Source organism: Lynx rufus, unplaced genomic scaffold (genome assembly GCF_022079265.1).
Source record: "Lynx rufus isolate CCGP_SWC_20201006 ecotype Redwood Valley unplaced genomic scaffold, mLynRuf1.p SCAF_4, whole genome shotgun sequence".
NCBI classification, from domain to species: domain Eukaryota; kingdom Metazoa; phylum Chordata; class Mammalia; order Carnivora; family Felidae; genus Lynx; species Lynx rufus.
In genome coordinates this window covers 70,808,962-70,835,229 of record NW_025814856.1, presented here as the reverse complement: position 1 = coordinate 70,835,229, position 26,268 = coordinate 70,808,962, and positions in this window count along the sequence as shown.

The following is a 26,268-nucleotide window of genomic DNA, read 5'->3' as shown; positions in this document are numbered from 1 at the left end:
GGGACTGACGCCCACCTCAGCCCCCGACCGGCGCCATGCTGCTGCCTGGCGCCTGCGACGGGGTAGCCACGGCATTGGCGGTAGGGGGAGCGGTAGTGCAGGCGGGAGCGCTCGCGGGAGCGCGGGCGGAGCCCCGCGTGGAGAAGACTGGGAGCCAGGAGCCTCCAGCCTCGGAGGGCGGCGGCCCTGCTGCTCCTGCTGCTCCTGGAGCCAGAGGCCAGGGCGCGGGACGCGCTTCCCGGGCGCCTCGGTCTTTGGCCGCGCTGGTGGAGTGCCAGCACTGGCTGGGGCAGAGCGCGATGCGATGCCCCCACCCCGGCGCCCCCGAAAGACCATCTGGGAGAAGCCTAAAGGTGGAGCAGCTGAGACCCACAGCCTCCCTCCAGGACCTGCCTCAGTCGCGGTGCTGCCAAGGTAGGGACCCTCGCGACAAGGTCGCACGTGGCCTTCCCCCCTGCCCCTCTCTGTCTTCCACTTCCATGAGCACCCCCCCCGCCCCCCGGTGCTCCGGGCTTCTTCTTGGGCTCCTTTGCGGCTGTGGTCTGGAGGCCTCAGGAGTGGGCTTTCTGGGTTGGACCCCGGTTCCCTGGAGGAGGAGGGCCCCAGATCGAGTAAGGGGTTAGGCTCAGGCTGTGGGGAGTGGCTCAGGTCGAGAGGGGTGGTGCCCTGAGTGCCCATGGAGGTCTGACTGGGTTGGTGGTTGGTGGGTGGAGGTGGGAACGCACAAAGGAAGGAAGGAACGATGGAAGGAAGGAAAGCGTGGACCTGCGGTTGTGGGAAAGTGTCAAGGCAGGGCCAGGGAAGTCGCAGCCTTGAGCAGGAGGAATCATTCCTGCCTGTGAAAATGAAGTACAAGGGACGTGAGAGTCCAGAGAAACATTCCAGGGAGAGTCAGGGTGGTGGGCCTGAGTTGCTGGAGGCCAGCAGGGGACGGTGTTGAAGGGATGGAGAGTGGAAGCAGCAGCTGAACACAGGCCTCCTGCCTCCCCCCTCCACACCTGCTCTCCTGCCCTGCCCAGCCCCGCCGCGCCCCGCCCCGCCCCGCCCCTGGTGGCAGAGTTGCACCCTCTGATGGGGAGGGGGAGATCTCACCCCGCTTGTGGCGAAAGGGGGTCCTCTATCGTGGGAGTCAATGGGACTAGGGGGTAGGAGTCTGGATTAGGGCAAGTGCAAGTCCCTGGTGAGCTCTTCATTTCTGAAGGCACTGTGCATTCCATCAATGAACTCGGAGCCAGGGAGCCAGGAATAAGTGGCGCTTCTGTGTTTTAGAGGGTGGTGCAGACTCTTTCCTACTTGGAGATGTGTGCTGAAGAGAACTGGGTGTTGTGGATGGAGTCCAAAGTCTTCTCTTTGGGACATGTTGGGTGGGAACGTCTTCTTCGCCCTCTGGCGAGGAAGGTGGATGGAAAAGCTCCTCGTCAAAGGCAGACTTGTGGGTTATGTTCTTCCTATCCGTGGGGCGTGGTGCTTCCCGTTTCCGTGGAGCGCCTCCTGTCTTGCATTCGTTCCGTGTTTCAAGAGTTTCAGTCCTTGGCAATCACATCTCCTCCGGGACTCACCAGGCAGCACGAGGGAGAAGTGACTCGGAGCCCAGCGGGTCCCTAGAAACCAGTGCGTGTGTACTGGAGCAGGCAGTGCTCGTCTCTCAGCCTCCTTTGGAAATGAGGTCTTGGGCAAACGGTCTTTCATTGCATGGGTTGTACCTCTCCCCGGTTGTTGGGGGGAGCGTGTGCGCGTGAGTGTGGTGCTGCGGCCCGTGTGGAGTCCGGACCGCGTCAGGGACCCAGTTCTTTGCAAGGAATGCGTTTTGTTGCACGGGAATATCTCATTTCAGTAGAGAGTTCCAATCGTGTCTCAAAGGCTGAAAACATCCTGAAGGCAGCACCTTGACCTCACTGAAAGCAAAGGCCTAAGAGCAGAGGCTTTCCCACACTCCCGTCTCGAGCTGACTGGTGCTTTATGTTTTCTGTAAGATGGTGTGGTGTAGGCCACTTGGAGCCGCTCAGGCTCCTAAGCGTCTGTTTGGTCCCCGGGGGGTGAGTTGTCTCTGTCAGCAATTCAGAAGATTATGATTATCTTGAAGATCATTATTTTCTTGATTACCATGATTACTATATTCTGCATAATCCATGGCATGGAATTTGATAAGGAGCTCGATACCCCGAACCTTTTCGTCACCAAAGCTCACTACAACAAGGTGTAAAACAATCACTGTTGTGCGATGGACATTGCACCTTACCTTTATAGTAATATTTTAGTGGTATGTACATACGTTTAGAGTAATGAAAGTGTCCACTTAGATCTAAGGAGTTTTTTGTGACATCATGGTACTTCAAGAAACCATAAAAATAATGGAAAATCTAAGTTACCTAGTAATCTAAGCACTGTGTTCTTTTGGATACGAAATTTTAAGTAAAGAACTCATCATGCAAAAACTGTCAAGTCCTGATAATTCCTTATTATTCTACTAGGTCTAGTGAATGGAATGGACTGAACTAAGGTCTCTGAAAAAGAGGAAACTAGAATTTGAGATATTGAGTCACCTTTACTCTCCCTTTCCCTGTTGACATGGTCTTTTTTTATTCGGTGATGTCTTTTGACCTTTACCCTATTCCCTCCTTCCTGCCCCCCCCCACCTTTGCAATCATCTTTATGTATTGCTGGGCTTGTTTCATTCTGTTTTGAGGATTTTTGTTTTTTGTTTTCTTAGTTTGTGTTTCAAATTTCCCATATATGTGCGAGCATGTATATGTGTTTTTCTCTGTGTGAGTTCTTTCTCTAGGCATAATGCCCTCCAGGCTATTATAAACACTGTGGCATGATAACAGGTGTGAAGTCATTTTTGGGAGTTAGTGATTTCATGTGTTCTGAGTAGTACCTAGGGGGGTAATTGAGGCAAGTTGCTGGATGATATGGATGTTCTCCTCTGAATTGTGTGAGGAAACTTTACATTGTTTGCGACTGCCTCTGCACCAAGTTCCAATGCCACCACAGGGCACAATGATTCACTTTCGTCCACATTGTACCCGACGCTTGTGTTTTCTTGTCTTTTTGATAAGACCGTTCAGACAGGTTTCAGGTGATACCTCTTTGGCTTTGGACTTTCATTTCCCTAATGTGGAGTGACATGGAACTTCTCTTCATGTATGTGGTGGCCATCTGTATGTCTTCATTGGAAGAATGCCTCTTCAGGACTCTGGCAGATCCGTCATTGCTCTTTGCTTTTGCATTGTTGCGCTGTAGGAGATCTGGATATCTTTTGTGTTTTAACCCTTGACCATGTATGTAGTTTGCAAGTATTTTCTCCCATTCACTATGTTGGCTTCCCATTCTGTGAAAGATATTGTTGCTGTGCAGAACTTGTTTTTTTAGTTTCGTGTAGTCCCACTTCTTTAGTTTTCCTTTGTAGCTTTGTCTTCTGGTGTCAAATCCCAAAACTCAAGTCAAGACTGAGATCCAAACCTTCTCGTGGGTTTGGCATTGGCTTTGTCCAGCAAAGCCTAGGACAGCAGAAAGGATTGCTTCAGACTCCACACAAGTCAAGAGAGGTGAGAGGGAGTTTAAGGGATGTCTCCGCAAGCTGCTCCCAGGCTCCCACATTCATTAAGCCTACAAACGATGTACAACACGTCAGCGGGCCACATGGTAGAAAGAACGTATTGAAGATATTGTGCAAACCATATCTAGACAGGATAAAATATTCCATGTGACAACACGATCCAAGAACTTGGTGAGCCCACGCAGAACCCAACCCCTAGATACACATGCACTAGATCAGCCAAGTCTCGCCTGCCCCCCAGATACACACCAACTAGGTAAGTGAGCTGCTGCTGGCTCTTTGCAGGAAGGCCAGAGAGCAGTGATCTGCTCTGCAAAGCTTTCCCTATAACCTCCCAACTCAGGACATCGTTGTGCGATTTCCCACACCTCCTGCCCAAGGTCTTATCCAGGACTTTCTGGTTTCAGGTCTCAAGTCTGTAATACATTTTAACTTCGTTTTTGTGTGTGGGGTTAAATAGGTGTCAAGTTGTTTTTCCGCGCCTGTTGTTTTTCTGTGCCCAGTGATTCTGACACCACCTGTTGAGGAGACTGCCTTTGCCTCAGGTTATACTCTTGGTTCTTTTGTTGGGAATTAATTGGTTACATATGTGTGGGTTTCTTCCTGGGCCTTCAGTTCTGGTCCAGTATCCTGTGTGTCTGCCTTTACCCCAATAGTGTACTGCTTGGGTTATTGTAGCTTTGATCTAGTTTCAAATCAGAAAGCATGGTGCTTCTAGCTGTTTTCTTCCTTCTCACAATGACTTTGGTATTCAGAGCGTTTTGTGGTTCTGTCCACCTTGAAGTATTCTATTTTTGGGAGCGTGCTTAAGCGTTGATAGGGATTGCACCTAGGGAATGTGTAGATGGCTTTAAGTAGTGTGGACATTTTGATTATCTTAATTCTTGGGATCCACTAGCATAGAATGTCTTTCTGCTTATTTCGGTCTTTTCAAATTCTTTCTCCAGTGATTTCTTCTTTTCAGGAAAAAGGTCTTTCTCTTTCACGGTTAAAGTCATTGTATTCTTTTTGAAGTTTTCTATCTTTTTCTTGACAGAGATACATGGAAACACACACATACACACACACACACACACACACACACACGCACAAACAGAGAGAGAGGGACAGAGAAAGAGAGAGAGACAGAGAGAGTGCATATGAGTGGGGAAGAACTGAGAGAAAGGAGACACAGAATCTAAAGTAGGCTCCAGACTCTGAGTTGTCAGCACAGAGCCCCACACAGGGCTCAAAACAACATCATGAGATCACGACCTTAGCCAAAGTCAGATGCTTCACTGACTGTGCCACCCGGTGTTTGTAGGCTAAATTTACTCTTAAGTTTTTTCTTCTCTTGCAGTGATTTTAAGTTATTTTCCTAATTTCCCTCTCCGATACTTTATTATTCATGTATAGAATTGAAGGATGTTATGTACAACGACATAGGTATCTTAACATGACGGAATTCATTTAGTAGGTCTACCAGTAAGGTTGTGGAGTTCCTGCGGTCTCTCTAGAGCATATCATGCACTCCCAATAAGTGAAAAAGTAGCTGGGAACATAGGATGATGTGATCAAATTTAGATGAGAGTAAGAAGATATATGGAGTGAGAGTATGCAAGTTTTCTGAAATGTTTTGTGGTTGATATAATCCAAGAAGTCCATAAGCAAGGTTTGTTTGGATATATGTTTCCTTTACACCAACAAGTCCATAAACGAGGTTTGTTTATATATATGTTTTCTTTAAACCAGAACCAGAGAGCTGTGACATTGACATATGCTTCCCAACACATTCCCACAATGTGCCCTGTGCATTTGGGAGGTAGCCCCTTGTCTCTCTTTTCTGTCCTCGAACCCAGTGCCTGACTCCACCACTCAGTGAATTCATCTCAGAATACTGCATTTGGGAAGAGACCTATGTTTTTCATAGACTTCCTGAAAGGCACCTCAAAAACATTGGATTTTACACAGTTGTGTCTGATCTGTCTGGAATCCTCTGAGGATGTGTCGGTTGGAATGGCAGTTTCTTTGCTGGGAGATCAGGGAGCCCTGCAGTATTCCTGTGTGCCTTGTGGTCGGTCACCAGAGGGTGTTGTGTGGCTGCTCGTGACAGGGACACTGCTCCCCAAAGATGGGGCTGGCAGGTGCCAGGTGTCACTGCTGGAGGAGCCTGAAGGGTGGAGGGGCTTGACTCGCTATCAGAAGCCTTGACTGAGTCTCCATCCTGCAGTCTCCTTGAGCTCCTGATGTGCTGTGTAAAGGACTCTCTGGCTTGCCGAGGTCCAAGTGGTTCTTGCTGTTGCCACTCAGTCGTCAGGATGAACACACTCAGGTCATGGTCTTTAACTCATTGACCTGACCTGCACTTAAGGTGCTTTCCTGAGAGTCAGCGACCCAGCCTGGGAGGAGAGCCAGCAAGCAGACAGCAGTGGCCAAGCCTGTATCCTCCCCTGGCCTGAAAGCAGGGACTGGCTGCTCTACTGAGAAGCAGAGCTATGGAACAGGAGGTGCACAGGCAGTTGGGGTTTGTCATGGGATGGGGCCTGGATGGGTGTGTTCCAGGACATGGGGCAGGGATGCTGTGCAGGAGGTCAGAATGAGGGAGTGTGGTTTCTTTCCTGCCCCATGGGTCACTCCTAGGTACCCTGATGGCCTCAGTGCTGGCTTGTCCTCCTGATTCTTCAGGGATCCACTCAGTCCCAGGGGTCCCTGCTTTTCACATAAGACCCCAACGGAATCAAGAGGCTGTAGGTACTGGAACCTGGAGGCAGCGGCCGAAAAATGCATATAAATTATGTCCCCAAAGTTGTGCTAGGTGTACACGCCTACAGAAAGGGAGAGTTTCGGTACACATGTCCCTTTCTGTACAATGATGAGAGTCAAAATATTGGAATCGGTCCAGTCATTCAGCTTCTGGAGACACAGAGTAAAGGATGATGTGTGGCCCCTGAGAATGCAGAAGGGGACAGGACTGTGCCTGTCCACTGTGGGGACATCCCATAGTACAAGACCATAGTCCTGGAGGGATGCCCAACCTGTCACACCACTCATGAACACAAACACAGACACCTGCTGCACTCAAAGCCAAAGGACTGTGAAGATGACACCGTGTCTTCTGGGCCAATATTTCTTGATAGAATATACATGTTTTTCTGCGTATGTACTTGTTGTTTCCTATTTATTTATTTATTTGGAGAGAGCGAGAAGAAGAATCCTGACCAGGGCTTCAGGCTGTCATTGTAGAGCCTGACTTGGGACTTGATCTCAAGTACCGTGAGATCATGACCCGAGGCAAATTCGACTCGGAAACTTGCCCATTGAGCAACCAGGGTGCCAGTCCTCATTATTAAATCTTCATTTTACTGAATACATGGCACGTGTAGGAAACCTTTCAGAACTTTATACTTTATTGCCTAATAGATTGGTATAAATGGAATATTGACGGTTTCATTTGGGTGTTTTTACAATATGCACGTTAGACCAATATCACCATGGCCAGTCCAGGACAATGAAAGATTTTCAAGGTATTCGCTCTGGTCCAGACATTTCCCTTCTGGCTTCTGCTCTTGGGTCAAACCTCAGAGGGTCCCCATGCCAGATAATGAAGATATTTCAAGTGGGGGCTTCACCTAATCTTTGTTCTTTGAGGACTATTCCTCTGTCATAAAAAATATTAGTGGCATTGAATATTTAAGCAATTATTAATCAGTCTCCTGTCATGTAGCCAGACACAAGAGGCCATGTTGTGTGTTTGCACACACATGGAAATCCCAGAGGAGCTAAAGCAGCAGAAACCGAGATCGCTGGTTGCAGAGACTGGGGTGAGGGAATGAGCCGTGGGTGATTAGTAGTCCACGTGTCTCTGTGATGGAAATGTTCTAGGAGTACATAGTGGTCACGGGTGTAAAATCCTGCGAAAGTACGTACTGACACTTGAAGTTGTAATTTCACAGGATCAGACTAAATTTTTTGAAACTTAATTTATGTTTGAAGTATAAGCCAATAGTACATAAGTACACTAAATATCTCTATACCCAATACTAAAATGACAAAGAACGCAATGACAAGGTCAGGGAATTCATCCTGTGGGGCTGCAGCCGACTTGAGCCGCTGTTGGGGAGCTGAGGCTGGTTGCTCAGGTGCAGCAGGTGGTTGCTGCAGCCCTTCCGTGACCCCGCCGGCTGGGGCTGGGGGCTGCTCATGCTCTGGGGCCACCAAAGGGGCAGGGGGCTCTTCCAGCTCCTGAGTGTCAGCCAGAGCTGATGGTACCTCCTGCCCTGGTGGGGCCGCTGCAGTGAGGGTCTCCGATTCTCGTACGCGCTGAGCTCCAGGAGAACTGGTGGCTTCAGGCAGCCTGGGCTGCGAGGCTGCGGTGGGCACCACAGAGATAGCGGGGGCTTGCTCCCGAGGCACGTCGGGACGGGGCTCTAGAGCTGCTGCCAAAGCTTCAAGAACAGAAAGTGTCATCACCGTGATTGGCATTCCAAGGCAGGAAACCTCTCCCGCAGACATTGTCATCTGAGTCAAAGAACCCACCAGGAGGAAATCTCCCAGACGGCAGGCTAATGGAACAGTGATCTGAGAGGAGTCCCTACGCCTGGCCCACCTACAGTCTCAGGAAACATGTTCTCTGTGGCATACCCCGTCCCCTCCACACGCCCACATCTCCCACCCAGAGTCCTCCTCGCCCAGAGACTCTGGCTCATTGGGCTCACGGTGTTTCCGCCATGAGTAGAGAAGGCGGGCGCGGCGCTGCAGCTCGGATCCCGGCATGTGGACCCTTACATACGCCCGCAGCAGCTTCAAGCTGGTGAAGTCTGGAGGCCGGAAAAATTCCTCGGGGTAGTGATCCAGCCAGGTGCCCAGGATGGAGGAGATGGCCCTGGGGATACAAAAGTAGCCAGAACGATCACCATGGGGTGTTCCTCCCACTGATGTCTCAGGACGACAGGCCTGTGGGACCTGGCCTCCCTGCCTCCTGCTCCTGGACGTCCAGAGGGTGGTTCTATCCGTTGTCCACCTGTGATTTGGCAGTCCCGCCTACGAGAGACCTGGTCACTGAAGAGGGACCGTCAAGATTCTGTTTGACGGGAACCCCTTAACCGATGATGTGGTCGTCTGTGTCCTTCTTGGGGAAGGCAGCCAGACTCCTCGCTGTGTCCCGCTGCCTACCTCCCACTGGAATTCCAGTCCGTGCGTGAGTGGAGGGGTGGTGTCGGGATGAGTCAGTGCCTTCACTGCATACCCTAGCGCTCCATGAAAATCTGCGCAAATACGGGACAAGAGGACTCTGTCTCTTACCTGGGCTTGCTGGGACCCTCCTGATGCCTTCAGCGTGACGACCTGTGCCTCTGTGCTGCCTCATGCACTCCGTGCACATGTGGGTGTCCTCCCGCTGACACCGTTCTCCCACCGTGTGGGTGATATGTGCTCCTTGAGCCCTCACTGTGTCTCCTGTACCCTTGCTAAGCACGCACTGTGGATGTTCCCCAAGGTGGTGAGCGTGATGCTCCCCAAAACCGTTATTCTGGGTCCCCTGATGGGGGTCTAGGCAAGGCTGTGAGTGGGAAGGGATGGGGTTGGACTCTCTAAGGGGCTGACGCGGTGCTCTGGCGCTCTCTGCTGCCTCCCTGTGCCCACAGCCCATCCTCTAGCAGACAGGACAGAACCCCTTTCCTTGCTTCCAAGAGAAAGCCCTCAGAACTTTGCCCTCTCACAGGACTCTCAGACGTGTGGGATGCTGGGTCCTGCAGCCCCTCCCACGCACAGTCTCAGCACTGCCCTCTTGGAGAAGGAAGGCCCTCCAGCCTGAGCTCAGCCTACTCACAGTTTCTCCTGCTCCCCGGGTCCGCCATCCTCCTCAGCCTCCGGATGGAAGCATCCGTATCTGGAGGAGGCCAGAAGGACATCATATGAGCTGTCCTGTGGATGCTACGTCTTGTCCTATCCAGAGTCACTGACTGCTGACTAGAATGGAGCTCTGGAGGGGAGGGTACTGTCCGCTCTGCGCATTGGATCCCAGTCAGCTCCTACAGAAGTGCCTGCACCTAGTGGGGCTTCCTGCGTGTTTGAAGAATGATAGGGCCCCAGTCAGCTCCGTCACACATATTGGTGTGGGTCTGGGCGTCCTGCTCATCCTGGGCATCCTTGACTGGTTTGAGCCAGGACTCAGACACGGCACACAGATAGAGCCTCCAATCTCCTTTTCCAATGGGAAACCAGCCCAACTCAACACCTGGCGACAGTGAGGGATGAGGCAGAAAGTTGATCATGGGCAAGAGGACAAAGATGACCCAGCAGAGACGCAGCCCTGCCAGCAGAGCTTTCCACAGGCCAGGGTGACTTTCCCTGCCGTGCCCCCACTGAGGAGCTGGAGTGTTTCCACCCGGATCAGAGGAACAATGTGAGACGCCAGGACGTTTGATGACTTTCCTGAGACTCAGAGCTTTCAGGGGCTGAATCTGGGCTGTGAAGGGCAGGGAGCTCACCTCATAAACAGTATTTCCAGGACCTGCTCGGTGGTAGCAAAAGCTCTGTACGTGCTCAAGAATGTGAAGAGGTAGGAGGGGTCTCTACCCAGGAAAGCAGGTACCAGGTGCTCCACTCGCTGTTCCAGTAGCATCCAGCCTCCTTCGATGGTCCATTCCTACAGAAAGGGAGAGTTTCGGTACACATGTCCCCTTGTGTACAGTGATGAGAGAGAAAATATTGGAATTGGCCCAGTCATTCAGCTTCTGGAGACACAGAGTAAAGGATGATGTGTGGCCCCTGAGAAGGCAGAAGGGGACAGGACTGTGCCTGTCCACTGTGGCGACATCCCATAGTACAAGACCATAGTCCTGGATGGATGCCCAACCTGTCACACTACTCGTGAACACAAACACAGTCACCTGCTGCACTCAAAGCCAAAGGAGTGTGAAGATGACACCATGTCTTGGGGGCCATTATGTCTTCAAAGGATATACATTTTTTTTTTTTTTTGCCGTATGTATTTGTTGTTTCCTATTTATTTTTTTGGAAAGAGCAAGAAGGGGAATCCTGACCAGGGATGGCTTCAAGCTGTCATTGCAGAGCCTGACTTGGGACTTGATCTCAAGAACCGTGAGATTGTGACCTGAGCCATATTCGACTCGGAAACTCGCCCACTGAGCCACCTTGGTGCCTGTCCTCATTATTTAAATCTTCATTTTACTGAATACATGTCACCTGTAGGAAAGCTTCCAGAACTTTATACTTTATTGCCTAAGAGATTAGCGTAAATGGCATATTGACGGTTTCATTTGGGTATTTTTATAATATGCACGTTAGACTAATATCACCACGGCCAGTCGAGGAAAATGAAAGATTTTCAAGGTATTCGCTCTGGTCCAGACATTTCCCTTCTGGCTTCTGCTCTTGGGTCAAACCTCAGAGGGTCCCCATGCCAGATAATGAAGATATTTCAAGTGGGGGCTTCACCTAATCTTTGTTCTTTGAGGACTATTCCTCTGTCATAAAAAATATTAGTGGCATTGAATATTTAAGCAATTATTAATCAGTCTCCTGTCATGTAGCCAGACACAAGAGGCCATGTTGTGTGTTTGCACACACATGGAAATCCCAGAGGAGCTAAAGCAGCAGAAACCGAGATCGCTGGTTGCAGAGACTGGGGTGAGGGAATGAGCCGTGGGTGATTAGTAGTCCACGTGTCTCTGTGATGGAAATGTTCTAGGAGTACATAGTGGTCACGGGTGTAAAATCCTGCGAAAGTACGTACTGACACTTGAAGTTGTAATTTCACAGGATCAGACTAAATTTTTTGAAACTTAATTTATGTTTGAAGTATAAGCCAATAGTACATAAGTACACTAAATATCTCTATACCCAATACTAAAATGACAAAGAACGCAATGACAAGGTCAGGGAATTCATCCTGTGGGGCTGCAGCCGACTTGAGCCGCTGTTGGGGAGCTGAGGCTGGTTGCTCAGGTGCAGCAGGTGGTTGCTGCAGCCCTTCCGTGACCCCGCCGGCTGGGGCTGGGGGCTGCTCATGCTCTGGGGCCACCAAAGGGGCAGGGGGCTCTTCCAGCTCCTGAGTGTCAGCCAGAGCTGATGGTACCTCCTGCCCTGGTGGGGCCGCTGCAGTGAGGGTCTCCGATTCTCGTACGCGCTGAGCTCCAGGAGAACTGGTGGCTTCAGGCAGCCTGGGCTGCGAGGCTGCGGTGGGCACCACAGAGATAGCGGGGGCTTGCTCCCGAGGCACGTCGGGACGGGGCTCTAGAGCTGCTGCCAAAGCTTCAAGAACAGAAAGTGTCATCACCGTGATTGGCATTCCAAGGCAGGAAACCTCTCCCGCAGACATTGTCATCTGAGTCAAAGAACCCACCAGGAGGAAATCTCCCAGACGGCAGGCTAATGGAACAGTGATCTGAGAGGAGTCCCTACGCCTGGCCCACCTACAGTCTCAGGAAACATGTTCTCTGTGGCATACCCCGTCCCCTCCACACGCCCACATCTCCCACCCAGAGTCCTCCTCGCCCAGAGACTCTGGCTCATTGGGCTCACGGTGTTTCCGCCATGAGTAGAGAAGGCGGGCGCGGCGCTGCAGCTCGGATCCCGGCATGTGGACCCTTACATACGCCCGCAGCAGCTTCAAGCTGGTGAAGTCTGGAGGCCGGAAAAATTCCTCGGGGTAGTGATCCAGCCAGGTGCCCAGGATGGAGGAGATGGCCCTGGGGATACAAAAGTAGCCAGAACGATCACCATGGGGTGTTCCTCCCACTGATGTCTCAGGACGACAGGCCTGTGGGACCTGGCCTCCCTGCCTCCTGCTCCTGGACGTCCAGAGGGTGGTTCTATCCGTTGTCCACCTGTGATTTGGCAGTCCCGCCTACGAGAGACCTGGTCACTGAAGAGGGACCGTCAAGATTCTGTTTGACGGGAACCCCTTAACCGATGATGTGGTCGTCTGTGTCCTTCTTGGGGAAGGCAGCCAGACTCCTCGCTGTGTCCCGCTGCCTACCTCCCACTGGAATTCCAGTCCGTGCGTGAGTGGAGGGGTGGTGTCGGGATGAGTCAGTGCCTTCACTGCATACCCTAGCGCTCCATGAAAATCTGCGCAAATACGGGACAAGAGGACTCTGTCTCTTACCTGGGCTTGCTGGGACCCTCCTGATGCCTTCAGCGTGACGACCTGTGCCTCTGTGCTGCCTCATGCACTCCGTGCACATGTGGGTGTCCTCCCGCTGACACCGTTCTCCCACCGTGTGGGTGATATGTGCTCCTTGAGCCCTCACTGTGTCTCCTGTACCCTTGCTAAGCACGCACTGTGGATGTTCCCCAAGGTGGTGAGCGTGATGCTCCCCAAAACCGTTATTCTGGGTCCCCTGATGGGGGTCTAGGCAAGGCTGTGAGTGGGAAGGGATGGGGTTGGACTCTCTAAGGGGCTGACGCGGTGCTCTGGCGCTCTCTGCTGCCTCCCTGTGCCCACAGCCCATCCTCTAGCAGACAGGACAGAACCCCTTTCCTTGCTTCCAAGAGAAAGCCCTCAGAACTTTGCCCTCTCACAGGACTCTCAGACGTGTGGGATGCTGGGTCCTGCAGCCCCTCCCACGCACAGTCTCAGCACTGCCCTCTTGGAGAAGGAAGGCCCTCCAGCCTGAGCTCAGCCTACTCACAGTTTCTCCTGCTCCCCGGGTCCGCCATCCTCCTCAGCCTCCGGATGGAAGCATCCGTATCTGGAGGAGGCCAGAAGGACATCATATGAGCTGTCCTGTGGATGCTACGTCTTGTCCTATCCAGAGTCACTGACTGCTGACTAGAATGGAGCTCTGGAGGGGAGGGTACTGTCCGCTCTGCGCATTGGATCCCAGTCAGCTCCTACAGAAGTGCCTGCACCTAGTGGGGCTTCCTGCGTGTTTGAAGAATGATAGGGCCCCAGTCAGCTCCGTCACACATATTGGTGTGGGTCTGGGCGTCCTGCTCATCCTGGGCATCCTTGACTGGTTTGAGCCAGGACTCAGACACGGCACACAGATAGAGCCTCCAATCTCCTTTTCCAATGGGAAACCAGCCCAACTCAACACCTGGCGACAGTGAGGGATGAGGCAGAAAGTTGATCATGGGCAAGAGGACAAAGATGACCCAGCAGAGACGCAGCCCTGCCAGCAGAGCTTTCCACAGGCCAGGGTGACTTTCCCTGCCGTGCCCCCACTGAGGAGCTGGAGTGTTTCCACCCGGATCAGAGGAACAATGTGAGACGCCAGGACGTTTGATGACTTTCCTGAGACTCAGAGCTTTCAGGGGCTGAATCTGGGCTGTGAAGGGCAGGGAGCTCACCTCATAAACAGTATTTCCAGGACCTGCTCGGTGGTAGCAAAAGCTCTGTACGTGCTCAAGAATGTGAAGAGGTAGGAGGGGTCTCTACCCAGGAAAGCAGGTACCAGGTGCTCCACTCGCTGTTCCAGTAGCATCCAGCCTCCTTCGATGGTCCATTCCTACAGAAAGGGAGAGTTTCGGTACACATGTCCCCTTGTGTACAGTGATGAGAGAGAAAATATTGGAATTGGCCCAGTCATTCAGCTTCTGGAGACACAGAGTAAAGGATGATGTGTGGCCCCTGAGAAGGCAGAAGGGGACAGGACTGTGCCTGTCCACTGTGGCGACATCCCATAGTACAAGACCATAGTCCTGGATGGATGCCCAACCTGTCACACTACTCGTGAACACAAACACAGTCACCTGCTGCACTCAAAGCCAAAGGAGTGTGAAGATGACACCATGTCTTGGGGGCCATTATGTCTTCAAAGGATATACATTTTTTTTTTTTTTTGCCGTATGTATTTGTTGTTTCCTATTTATTTTTTTGGAAAGAGCAAGAAGGGGAATCCTGACCAGGGATGGCTTCAAGCTGTCATTGCAGAGCCTGACTTGGGACTTGATCTCAAGAACCGTGAGATTGTGACCTGAGCCATATTCGACTCGGAAACTCGCCCACTGAGCCACCTTGGTGCCTGTCCTCATTATTTAAATCTTCATTTTACTGAATACATGTCACCTGTAGGAAAGCTTCCAGAACTTTATACTTTATTGCCTAAGAGATTAGCGTAAATGGCATATTGACGGTTTCATTTGGGTATTTTTATAATATGCACGTTAGACTAATATCACCACGGCCAGTCGAGGAAAATGAAAGATTTTCAAGGTATTCGCTCTGGTCCAGACATTTCCCTTCTGGCTTCTGCTCTTGGGTCAAACCTCAGAGGGTCCCCATGCCAGATAATGAAGATATTTCAAGTGGGGGCTTCACCTAATCTTTGTTCTTTGAGGACTATTCCTCTGTCATAAAAAATATTAGTGGCATTGAATATTTAAGCAATTACTAATCAGTCTCCTGTCATGTAGCCAGACACAAGAGGCCATGTTGTGTGTTTGCACACACATGGAAATCCCAGAGGAGCTAAAGCAGCAGAAACCGAGATCGCTGGTTGCAGAGACTGGGGTGAGGGAATGAGCCGTGGGTGATTAGTAGTCCACGTGTCTCTGTGATGGAAATGTTCTAGGAGTACATAGTGGTCACGGGTGTAAAATCCTGCGAAAGTACGTACTGACACTTGAAGTTGTAATTTCACAGGATCAGACTAAATTTTTTGAAACTTAATTTATGTTTGAAGTATAAGCCAATAGTACATAAGTACACTAAATATCTCTATACCCAATACTAAAATGACAAAGAACGCAATGACAAGGTCAGGGAATTCATCCTGTGGGGCTGCAGCCGACTTGAGCCGCTGTTGGGGAGCTGAGGCTGGTTGCTCAGGTGCAGCAGGTGGTTGCTGCAGCCCTTCCGTGACCCCGCCGGCTGGGGCTGGGGGCTGCTCATGCTCTGGGGCCACCAAAGGGGCAGGGGGCTCTTCCAGCTCCTGAGTGTCAGCCAGAGCTGATGGTACCTCCTGCCCTGGTGGGGCCGCTGCAGTGAGGGTCTCCGATTCTCGTACGCGCTGAGCTCCAGGAGAACTGGTGGCTTCAGGCAGCCTGGGCTGCGAGGCTGCGGTGGGCACCACAGAGATAGCGGGGGCTTGCTCCCGAGGCACGTCGGGACGGGGCTCTAGAGCTGCTGCCAAAGCTTCAAGAACAGAAAGTGTCATCACCGTGATTGGCATTCCAAGGCAGGAAACCTCTCCCGCAGACATTGTCATCTGAGTCAAAGAACCCACCAGGAGGAAATCTCCCAGACGGCAGGCTAATGGAACAGTGATCTGAGAGGAGTCCCTACGCCTGGCCCACCTACAGTCTCAGGAAACATGTTCTCTGTGGCATACCCCGTCCCCTCCACACGCCCACATCTCCCACCCAGAGTCCTCCTCGCCCAGAGACTCTGGCTCATTGGGCTCACGGTGTTTCCGCCATGAGTAGAGAAGGCGGGCGCGGCGCTGCAGCTCGGATCCCGGCATGTGGACCCTTACATACGCCCGCAGCAGCTTCAAGCTGGTGAAGTCTGGAGGCCGGAAAAATTCCTCGGGGTAGTGATCCAGCCAGGTGCCCAGGATGGAGGAGATGGCCCTGGGGATACAAAAGTAGCCAGAACGATCACCATGGGGTGTTCCTCCCACTGATGTCTCAGGACGACAGGCCTGTGGGACCTGGCCTCCCTGCCTCCTGCTCCTGGACGTCCAGAGGGTGGTTCTATCCGTTGTCCACCTGTGATTTGGCAGTCCCGCCTACGAGAGACCTGGTCACTGAAGAGGGACCGTCAAGATTCTGTTTGACGGGAACCCCTTAACCGATGATGTGGTCGTCTGTGTCCTTCTTGGGGAAGGCAGCCAGACTCCTCGCTGTGTCCCGCTGCCTACCTCCCACTGGAATTCCAGTCCGTGCGTGAGTGGAGGGGTGGTGTCGGGATGAGTCAGTGCCTTCACTGCATACCCTAGCGCTCCATGAAAATCTGCGCAAATACGGGACAAGAGGACTCTGTCTCTTACCTGGGCTTGCTGGGACCCTCCTGATGCCTTCAGCGTGACGACCTGTGCCTCTGTGCTGCCTCATGCACTCCGTGCACATGTGGGTGTCCTCCCGCTGACACCGTTCTCCCACCGTGTGGGTGATATGTGCTCCTTGAGCCCTCACTGTGTCTCCTGTACCCTTGCTAAGCACGCACTGTGGATGTTCCCCAAGGTGGTGAGCGTGATGCTCCCCAAAACCGTTATTCTGGGTCCCCTGATGGGGGTCTAGGCAAGGCTGTGAGTGGGAAGGGATGGGGTTGGACTCTCTAAGGGGCTGACGCGGTGCTCTGGCGCTCTCTGCTGCCTCCCTGTGCCCACAGCCCATCCTCTAGCAGACAGGACAGAACCCCTTTCCTTGCTTCCAAGAGAAAGCCCTCAGAACTTTGCCCTCTCACAGGACTCTCAGACGTGTGGGATGCTGGGTCCTGCAGCCCCTCCCACGCACAGTCTCAGCACTGCCCTCTTGGAGAAGGAAGGCCCTCCAGCCTGAGCTCAGCCTACTCACAGTTTCTCCTGCTCCCCGGGTCCGCCATCCTCCTCAGCCTCCGGATGGAAGCATCCGTATCTGGAGGAGGCCAGAAGGACATCATATGAGCTGTCCTGTGGATGCTACGTCTTGTCCTATCCAGAGTCACTGACTGCTGACTAGAATGGAGCTCTGGAGGGGAGGGTACTGTCCGCTCTGCGCATTGGATCCCAGTCAGCTCCTACAGAAGTGCCTGCACCTAGTGGGGCTTCCTGCGTGTTTGAAGAATGATAGGGCCCCAGTCAGCTCCGTCACACATATTGGTGTGGGTCTGGGCGTCCTGCTCATCCTGGGCATCCTTGACTGGTTTGAGCCAGGACTCAGACACGGCACACAGATAGAGCCTCCAATCTCCTTTTCCAATGGGAAACCAGCCCAACTCAACACCTGGCGACAGTGAGGGATGAGGCAGAAAGTTGATCATGGGCAAGAGGACAAAGATGACCCAGCAGAGACGCAGCCCTGCCAGCAGAGCTTTCCACAGGCCAGGGTGACTTTCCCTGCCGTGCCCCCACTGAGGAGCTGGAGTGTTTCCACCCGGATCAGAGGAACAATGTGAGACGCCAGGACGTTTGATGACTTTCCTGAGACTCAGAGCTTTCAGGGGCTGAATCTGGGCTGTGAAGGGCAGGGAGCTCACCTCATAAACAGTATTTCCAGGACCTGCTCGGTGGTAGCAAAAGCTCTGTACGTGCTCAAGAATGTGAAGAGGTAGGAGGGGTCTCTACCCAGGAAAGCAGGTACCAGGTGCTCCACTCGCTGTTCCAGTAGCATCCAGCCTCCTTCGATGGTCCATTCCTACAGAAAGGGAGAGTTTCGGTACACATGTCCCCTTGTGTACAGTGATGAGAGAGAAAATATTGGAATTGGCCCAGTCATTCAGCTTCTGGAGACACAGAGTAAAGGATGATGTGTGGCCCCTGAGAAGGCAGAAGGGGACAGGACTGTGCCTGTCCACTGTGGCGACATCCCATAGTACAAGACCATAGTCCTGGATGGATGCCCAACCTGTCACACTACTCGTGAACACAAACACAGTCACCTGCTGCACTCAAAGCCAAAGGAGTGTGAAGATGACACCATGTCTTGGGGGCCATTATGTCTTCAAAGGATATACATTTTTTTTTTTTTTTGCCGTATGTATTTGTTGTTTCCTATTTATTTTTTTGGAAAGAGCAAGAAGGGGAATCCTGACCAGGGATGGCTTCAAGCTGTCATTGCAGAGCCTGACTTGGGACTTGATCTCAAGAACCGTGAGATTGTGACCTGAGCCATATTCGACTCGGAAACTCGCCCACTGAGCCACCTTGGTGCCTGTCCTCATTATTTAAATCTTCATTTTACTGAATACATGTCACCTGTAGGAAAGCTTCCAGAACTTTATACTTTATTGCCTAAGAGATTAGCGTAAATGGCATATTGACGGTTTCATTTGGGTATTTTTATAATATGCACGTTAGACTAATATCACCACGGCCAGTCGAGGAAAATGAAAGATTTTCAAGGTATTCGCTCTGGTCCAGACATTTCCCTTCTGGCTTCTGCTCTTGGGTCAAACCTCAGAGGGTCCCCATGCCAGATAATGAAGATATTTCAAGTGGGGGCTTCACCTAATCTTTGTTCTTTGAGGACTATTCCTCTGTCATAAAAAATATTAGTGGCATTGAATATTTAAGCAATTATTAATCAGTCTCCTGTCATGTAGCCAGACACAAGAGGCCATGTTGTGTGTTTGCACACACATGGAAATCCCAGAGGAGCTAAAGCAGCAGAAACCGAGATCGCTGGTTGCAGAGACTGGGGTGAGGGAATGAGCCGTGGGTGATTAGTAGTCCACGTGTCTCTGTGATGGAAATGTTCTAGGAGTACATAGTGGTCACGGGTGTAAAATCCTGCGAAAGTACGTACTGACACTTGAAGTTGTAATTTCACAGGATCAGACTAAATTTTTTGAAACTTAATTTATGTTTGAAGTATAAGCCAATAGTACATAAGTACACTAAATATCTCTATACCCAATACTAAAATGACAAAGAACGCAATGACAAGGTCAGGGAATTCATCCTGTGGGGCTGCAGCCGACTTGAGCCGCTGTTGGGGAGCTGAGGCTGGTTGCTCAGGTGCAGCAGGTGGTTGCTGCAGCCCTTCCGTGACCCCGCCGGCTGGGGCTGGGGGCTGCTCATGCTCTGGGGCCACCAAAGGGGCAGGGGGCTCTTCCAGCTCCTGAGTGTCAGCCAGAGCTGATGGTACCTCCTGCCCTGGTGGGGCCGCTGCAGTGAGGGTCTCCGATTCTCGTACGCGCTGAGCTCCAGGAGAACTGGTGGCTTCAGGCAGCCTGGGCTGCGAGGCTGCGGTGGGCACCACAGAGATAGCGGGGGCTTGCTCCCGAGGCACGTCGGGACGGGGCTCTAGAGCTGCTGCCAAAGCTTCAAGAACAGAAAGTGTCATCACCGTGATTGGCATTCCAAGGCAGGAAACCTCTCCCGCAGACATTGTCATCTGAGTCAAAGAACCCACCAGGAGGAAATCTCCCAGACGGCAGGCTAATGGAACAGTGATCTGAGAGGAGTCCCTACGCCTGGCCCACCTACAGTCTCAGGAAACATGTTCTCTGTGGCATACCCCGTCCCCTCCACACGCCCACATCTCCCACCCAGAGTCCTCCTCGCCCAGAGACTCTGGCTCATTGGGCTCACGGTGTTTCCGCCATGAGTAGAGAAGGCGGGCGCGGCGCTGCAGCTCGGATCCCGGCATGTGGACCCTTACATACGCCCGCAGCAGCTTCAAGCTGGTGAAGTCTGGAGGCCGGAAAAATTCCTCGGGGTAGTGATCCAGCCAGGTGCCCAGGATGGAGGAGATGGCCCTGGGGATACAAAAGTAGCCAGAACGATCACCATGGGGTGTTCCTCCCACTGATGTCTCAGGACGACAGGCCTGTGGGACCTGGCCTCCCTGCCTCCTGCTCCTGGACGTCCAGAGGGTGGTTCTATCCGTTGTCCACCTGTGATTTGGCAGTCCCGCCTACGAGAGACCTGGTCACTGAAGAGGGACCGTCAAGATTCTGTTTGACGGGAACCCCTTAACCGATGATGTGGTCGTCTGTGTCCTTCTTGGGGAAGGCAGCCAGACTCCTCGCTGTGTCCCGCTGCCTACCTCCCACTGGAATTCCAGTCCGTGCGTGAGTGGAGGGGTGGTGTCGGGATGAGTCAGTGCCTTCACTGCATACCCTAGCGCTCCATGAAAATCTGCGCAAATACGGGACAAGAGGACTCTGTCTCTTACCTGGGCTTGCTGGGACCCTCCTGATGCCTTCAGCGTGACGACCTGTGCCTCTGTGCTGCCTCATGCACTCCGTGCACATGTGGGTGTCCTCCCGCTGACACCGTTCTCCCACCGTGTGGGTGATATGTGCTCCTTGAGCCCTCACTGTGTCTCCTGTACCCTTGCTAAGCACGCACTGTGGATGTTCCCCAAGGTGGTGAGCGTGATGCTCCCCAAAACCGTTATTCTGGGTCCCCTGATGGGGGTCTAGGCAAGGCTGTGAGTGGGAAGGGATGGGGTTGGACTCTCTAAGGGGCTGACGCGGTGCTCTGGCGCTCTCTGCTGCCTCCCTGTGCCCACAGCCCATCCTCTAGCAGACAGGACAGAACCCCTTTCCTTGCTTCCAAGAGAAAGCCCTCAGAACTTTGCCCTCTCACAGGACTCTCAGACGTGTGGGATGCTGGGTCCTGCAGCCCCTCCCACGCACAGTCTCAGCACTGCCCTCTTGGAGAAGGAAGGCCCTCCAGCCTGAGCTCAGCCTACTCACAGTTTCTCCTGCTCCCCGGGTCCGCCATCCTCCTCAGCCTCCGGATGGAAGCATCCGTATCTGGAGGAGGCCAGAAGGACATCATATGAGCTGTCCTGTGGATGCTACGTCTTGTCCTATCCAGAGTCACTGACTGCTGACTAGAATGGAGCTCTGGAGGGGAGGGTACTGTCCGCTCTGCGCATTGGATCCCAGTCAGCTCCTACAGAAGTGCCTGCACCTAGTGGGGCTTCCTGCGTGTTTGAAGAATGATAGGGCCCCAGTCAGCTCCGTCACACATATTGGTGTGGGTCTGGGCGTCCTGCTCATCCTGGGCATCCTTGACTGGTTTGAGCCAGGACTCAGACACGGCACACAGATAGAGCCTCCAATCTCCTTTTCCAATGGGAAAACAGCCCAACTCAACACCTGGCGACAGTGAGGGATGAGGCAGAAAGTTGATCATGGGCAAGAGGACAAAGATGACCCAGCAGAGACGCAGCCCTGCCAGCAGAGCTTTCCACAGGCCAGGGTGACTTTCCCTGCCGTGCCCCCACTGAGGAGCTGGAGTGTTTCCCCCCGGATCAGAGGAACAACGTGAGACGCCAGGACGTTTGATGACTTTCCTGAGACTCAGAGCTTTCAGGGGCTGAATCTGGGCTGTGAAGGGCAGGGTGCTCACCTCATAAACAGTATTTCCAGGACCTGCTCGGTGGTAGCAAAAGCTCTGTACGTGCTCAAGAATGTGAAGAGGTAGGAGGGGTCTCTACCCAGGAAAGCAGGTACCAGGTGCTCCACTCGCTGTTCCAGTAGCATCCAGCCTCCTTCGATGGTCCCTTCCTCACGGTTCTCATTGTCGGGCATGGGTGAGATGTTCATACCCTGAGGTAGAACACAGGAGGGACACAGAGTCAGACACAGCACCATGGACATCAGGAGGCTTGGGGTCCAGAATGCAGACCAAACCCCCAAGCCGTCCGTGACTTGTGGCAAGAGTCCGACCTGGGTGCCCAGAGTCTGAAGAAGGATGTTGGCGTTCACACGAGAATTTGAGGTGGGAAATGGCTGAACACGTTAGGATCTCTGATCCGACATCCCCACAGGCGAGGGAATTAAAAGCAAGAATGAAGTATTGGGACCTCATGAAGATAAAAAGGTTCTGCACAGTAAAGGAAACAACCAACAAAAATCAAAGGCAACCAATGGATTGGGAAAGGCTATTTGCTAATGACATATCGGACAAAGGGCTAGTATCCAAAATGTATAAAGAGCTCGCCAAACTCCACGCGTGAAAAACAAACAATGCACGGAAGAAGTGGGCAGAAAACATGAATAGACACTTCTCTAAAGAAGACATCCGGATGGCCAACAGGCACATGAAAAGATGCTCAACGTCGCTCCCCATCAGGGAAATACACATCAAAACCACACTCAGCTATCACGTCACGCCAGTCAGAGTGGCCAAAATGAACAAATCAGGAGACTATAGATGCTGGAGAGGATGTGGAGAAACGGGAACCCTCTTGCACTGTTGGTGGGAATGCAAACTGCTGCAGCCGCTCTGGAAAACAGTGTGGAGGTTCCAAACAATTAAAAATAGACCTACCCTATGAGCCAGCAGTAGCACTGCTAGGAATTTACCCAAGGGATACAGGAGTGCTGATGCAGAGGGGCACTTGTACCCCAATGTTTATAGCAGCACTCTCAACGATAGCCAAATTATGGAAAGAGCCTGAATGTCCATCAACTGATAAGTGGATCAAGAAATTGTGGCTTACATACACAATGGAGTACTACGTGGCAATGAGAAAGAATGAAATATGGCCCTTTGTAGCAACGTGGATGGAACTGGAGAGTGTTTATGCTAAGTGAAATAAGCCATACAAGGAAAGACAGATACCATATGTGTCCACTCTTTTGTGGATCCTGAGAAACTTAACAGGAACACATGGAGGAGGGGAAGAAAAAAAAAAGAGCTTAGAGTGGGAGAGAGCCAAAGCATAAGAGACTCCTAAAAACTGAGAACAAACTGAGAGCTGATGGGGGGTGGGAGGGAGGGGAGCGTGGGTGATGGGTACTGAGGAGGGCACGTGTTGGGATGAGCACTGGGTGTTGTATGGAAACCAATTGGCAATAAATTTCATATATATTTTTTTAAAAAACCATCAAGGAAAAAGAATCTCAGGTCAGATTGTTAGAGGAGTGTGCACGGCACCTCCCCGCATGAACAGCAGTGTGCCTGTGATTTCTAACAGCACAGTCCATTCTGGGGATCCGAAGAGAGGGACAGTACCTGGCAGAGGTTGGATCAGGATAATAGGACATGGAGGATGCTCAGTGCAGCACTGTGACATGGCAAGAGAAGGGAATCCTGTCACAATCCCACATTTGTGAAGGGTTGAATGGGTGAGGTGAGTGGTCACATTTCCAGAATGTTGTCTAGGTGGTAAGGCCCTTGCTCCTGATCTGGAGGGGCCCCAGGGGCGTGTTGCTTGGCCACCAAAGTGCAGAGCATTAGACATAATGCAATGAGCCCCATGTCCTTTGGGTAAAAACCTCCCTGCTCCTCACGAACGTGTGTCAGACGTGGAGAAGGTGTGGAAGGATGGTCGGGCGAACCGGGACACCTGGGAACGTTCGTCGGGGAAACGTGTACAACAGTGCCAATATATTCTAGACAGAATGGGACGTGAAATGGTCTCACACCTCTTTTCTGATCTTCCTCCAAATAAGTGGAGAGTGACGTTGTGTCTGGCCGTGGCAGGGGCGGGGCCCTGCGGGCATGTTTGGGGAGCAGCTGGGGTTCCAGGTTCATCTGGGACCAGGAGTCTCCGAGAGCTACCAGGGGAGCAGCAGTGTGTTTCCTGGGCCCTGGGTGTTGGGTTTCCCTGGTACGTGCACTCACCCTGAGCCAGCGCGGCTTCCTGCTGATGGCATGGGGCTTCCTCCTTTCCTTCAGGGAAGTAGAGCAGGGGCTCTCATTCAGCTTCTCCTCCATCTGTGGCACGTGGCTCTGTAAAGACAGTGCCCAGCAGGCAGGCAGGTGGGCAGGCAGGCAGGAGTCCTCAAAGCCGTGTCTGCTTGCTTTTGCTTGTCCTCAGACCCATATGAATTCATTCCAGATATGACACCACAGTGTGCACTCACCTCCCCCACGGAGGAGAAGCAAGGTGGCTTGAGGGCCTTGGATTCAACCTGTTACAGGTTAATGGCACCTCAGAGATCCCTTTTCCCTCCTTCCCAGCATGACATGTGCATGGCCATGATGGGTCCACCAGGTGGTCCACTGCCATCGAACCTGCTCCGGTCCCGGGGAGGACCGGCCCCCCGTCCCCCTTTCCCGAAACTGAACGTGAGGGGATGGGGGTGCCCAGGGAAGGCTCCGAGCTGTGACCTGACCTGACCTGGCCTGCTCTAGGCTGCTCTGTGTTACCTTATGTGACCTCCTGGAAAACATCCTGAGGCATCGCCAGCGTGGGTTAAGGAAACCTCTCCAACATCTGGGTAATCCTGCGCACTGGGGTTTCTGGCATCCAGAGCCCCGGTACCTGGGAAAACAACAAGAGAACATCCTAAAGTCTCTGTGTCTGTAGGCAAGTGAGCCTGGTATGGGACCTTCCTAGAACGTGGGTGCCAGGTTACAGGAGTTCCAAGCTTTCCTGGGGCCTATTGTGAGCAAAGTGATGTCACTGCCCAGGATCCACCTCCTGAGTCCCCTCCTGGGATAACACCTTTGCAAATAGTCCTCTCTTTGCTGACTGCTCACCCCCATTCTCCATGAAATGTCACGTCGGTACACAGTTCCACCAATGCACCCCTCTCCACAGTCCCCTGGGAAGGTCTGGGGCAGCCAGGGTCCCAGCTGTGAGACCTATCTGGGTTGAGACAGAACTCTTCTTTCTTACCTCTTTCTGGTCCCAGATTCGCGACTGTGCTTCTCAGGGATGGTCCGTGTCTTTTCCGCCCAATGGAGATCATTCTAGCATGTCCTCAGGGTGTCCTCAGGATGTCCTCAGGCATATGTGGGATGATACCTGTGAAATTGGAGCAGCGGTGTCACCTGTTGGAAGTTTATCCAACCACATTGACTTCAACTTCTCACCTCCTCTGATTCTGCTGCTCCTCTGATCCCAGCCCACAGTCCTTCCAGGTGTGCGTACGTGCGTGAGTGTGTGTGTGTGTATGTGTGTTTACCAGTGCTTGTTTTCTGGGGTCCCAGAAGGTCACATCCCCACCTAGGGAAGGATGGCCAAACATTTCCTAGGAGCTTAGGTTCTCTACTTTCTAAAGCAATCCCTACTGAAGGGATTGGAGTTGGGGCCTAGTAGGACAGAACTCTCATTTACGTAGACTTTGTCAGTAGTGTGCCACGAGCCATTCCCTGCCTTTCCACTGGGTACATACAATGGGGACAGGGTGGCACTCAGTGGGTTGCCCTGGCCTGGGGGTCCTCCTCAGGGGAGAACGTGCTGGGATGTCTTCTGTGACGCTCCTCTTCAGCCTCACCCCCACGCCACCTCCATGTCTGCACCCAGTGACAGCAACACATCCTTTTCCAGACCCCCTCCGAAATCCTGGGTCATATCCAGGACCCCATTTTGAGGACATGAAGTTGGGGTCGTGCCTGGTTCTGACTTTCTACCAGTCTGTGATTCTGGGCAAGGCACTGACCCTGGCAGGGTCTTCACTTTCTCCTCCCCTCAGTGGCTCCCTGGGATGCCCACATCCTATCAACACATCCTTGTGGGATTTCCTTCCTGGAGTGTGTTATGGACGTAGTGTTTGATTTCTGTTGCAAAGAAGATGGCACCGTGACCCCAGACCAAACAGGTTTAGGTGATAAAATGTGCATGGCACGGCCACGTGCTCACTGTCACTCTCTGTGTTGTCTCTCAGCTCCTCACAGTGGGGACCAACCCCCGTGTTGAGTCGTGACACGGACAGGTACACACAGCCTAGCCCTGAGAGACGACAACAGACAGGGAAGAACTAAGGCACTCGATGTGGACTGAATCCTGCCACCACCCTGAAGTGGGCTCGGGGGGAGTGAAGCAGGTTCTGTCTGAGTGATGACAGCATCCCCAACCTCCTGAGAGGCTCTGGCAGGAGCCCTCAGCTGAGCCCTGCTGAATTCTTGGTCCCCTGGGCCTGTGAGGTGGCAAGTTTATGGGGAAGCCACTAAGGGTGGGGGAATATTGTCCCACGGCATTAGAGCAGAGTAGTGACAACGTCCTCCTGCCCCAGGCCCTGGCCCTCCTCACCCTCCCTCTCTGCTGTCCTCCGCAGCTCTTTCCGGTCTCCCTGGTCTCCTTTCACACGTCCCCTCTGAAACAACGACCCCTGCCTCCGAGTGTCCGCCGCACTGTGCCTTCTGCCAGGCTACATACCCTCGGACTAGTGCAGGGCTGACTCGTTCTTGCACTGCGGCAGGAAATAT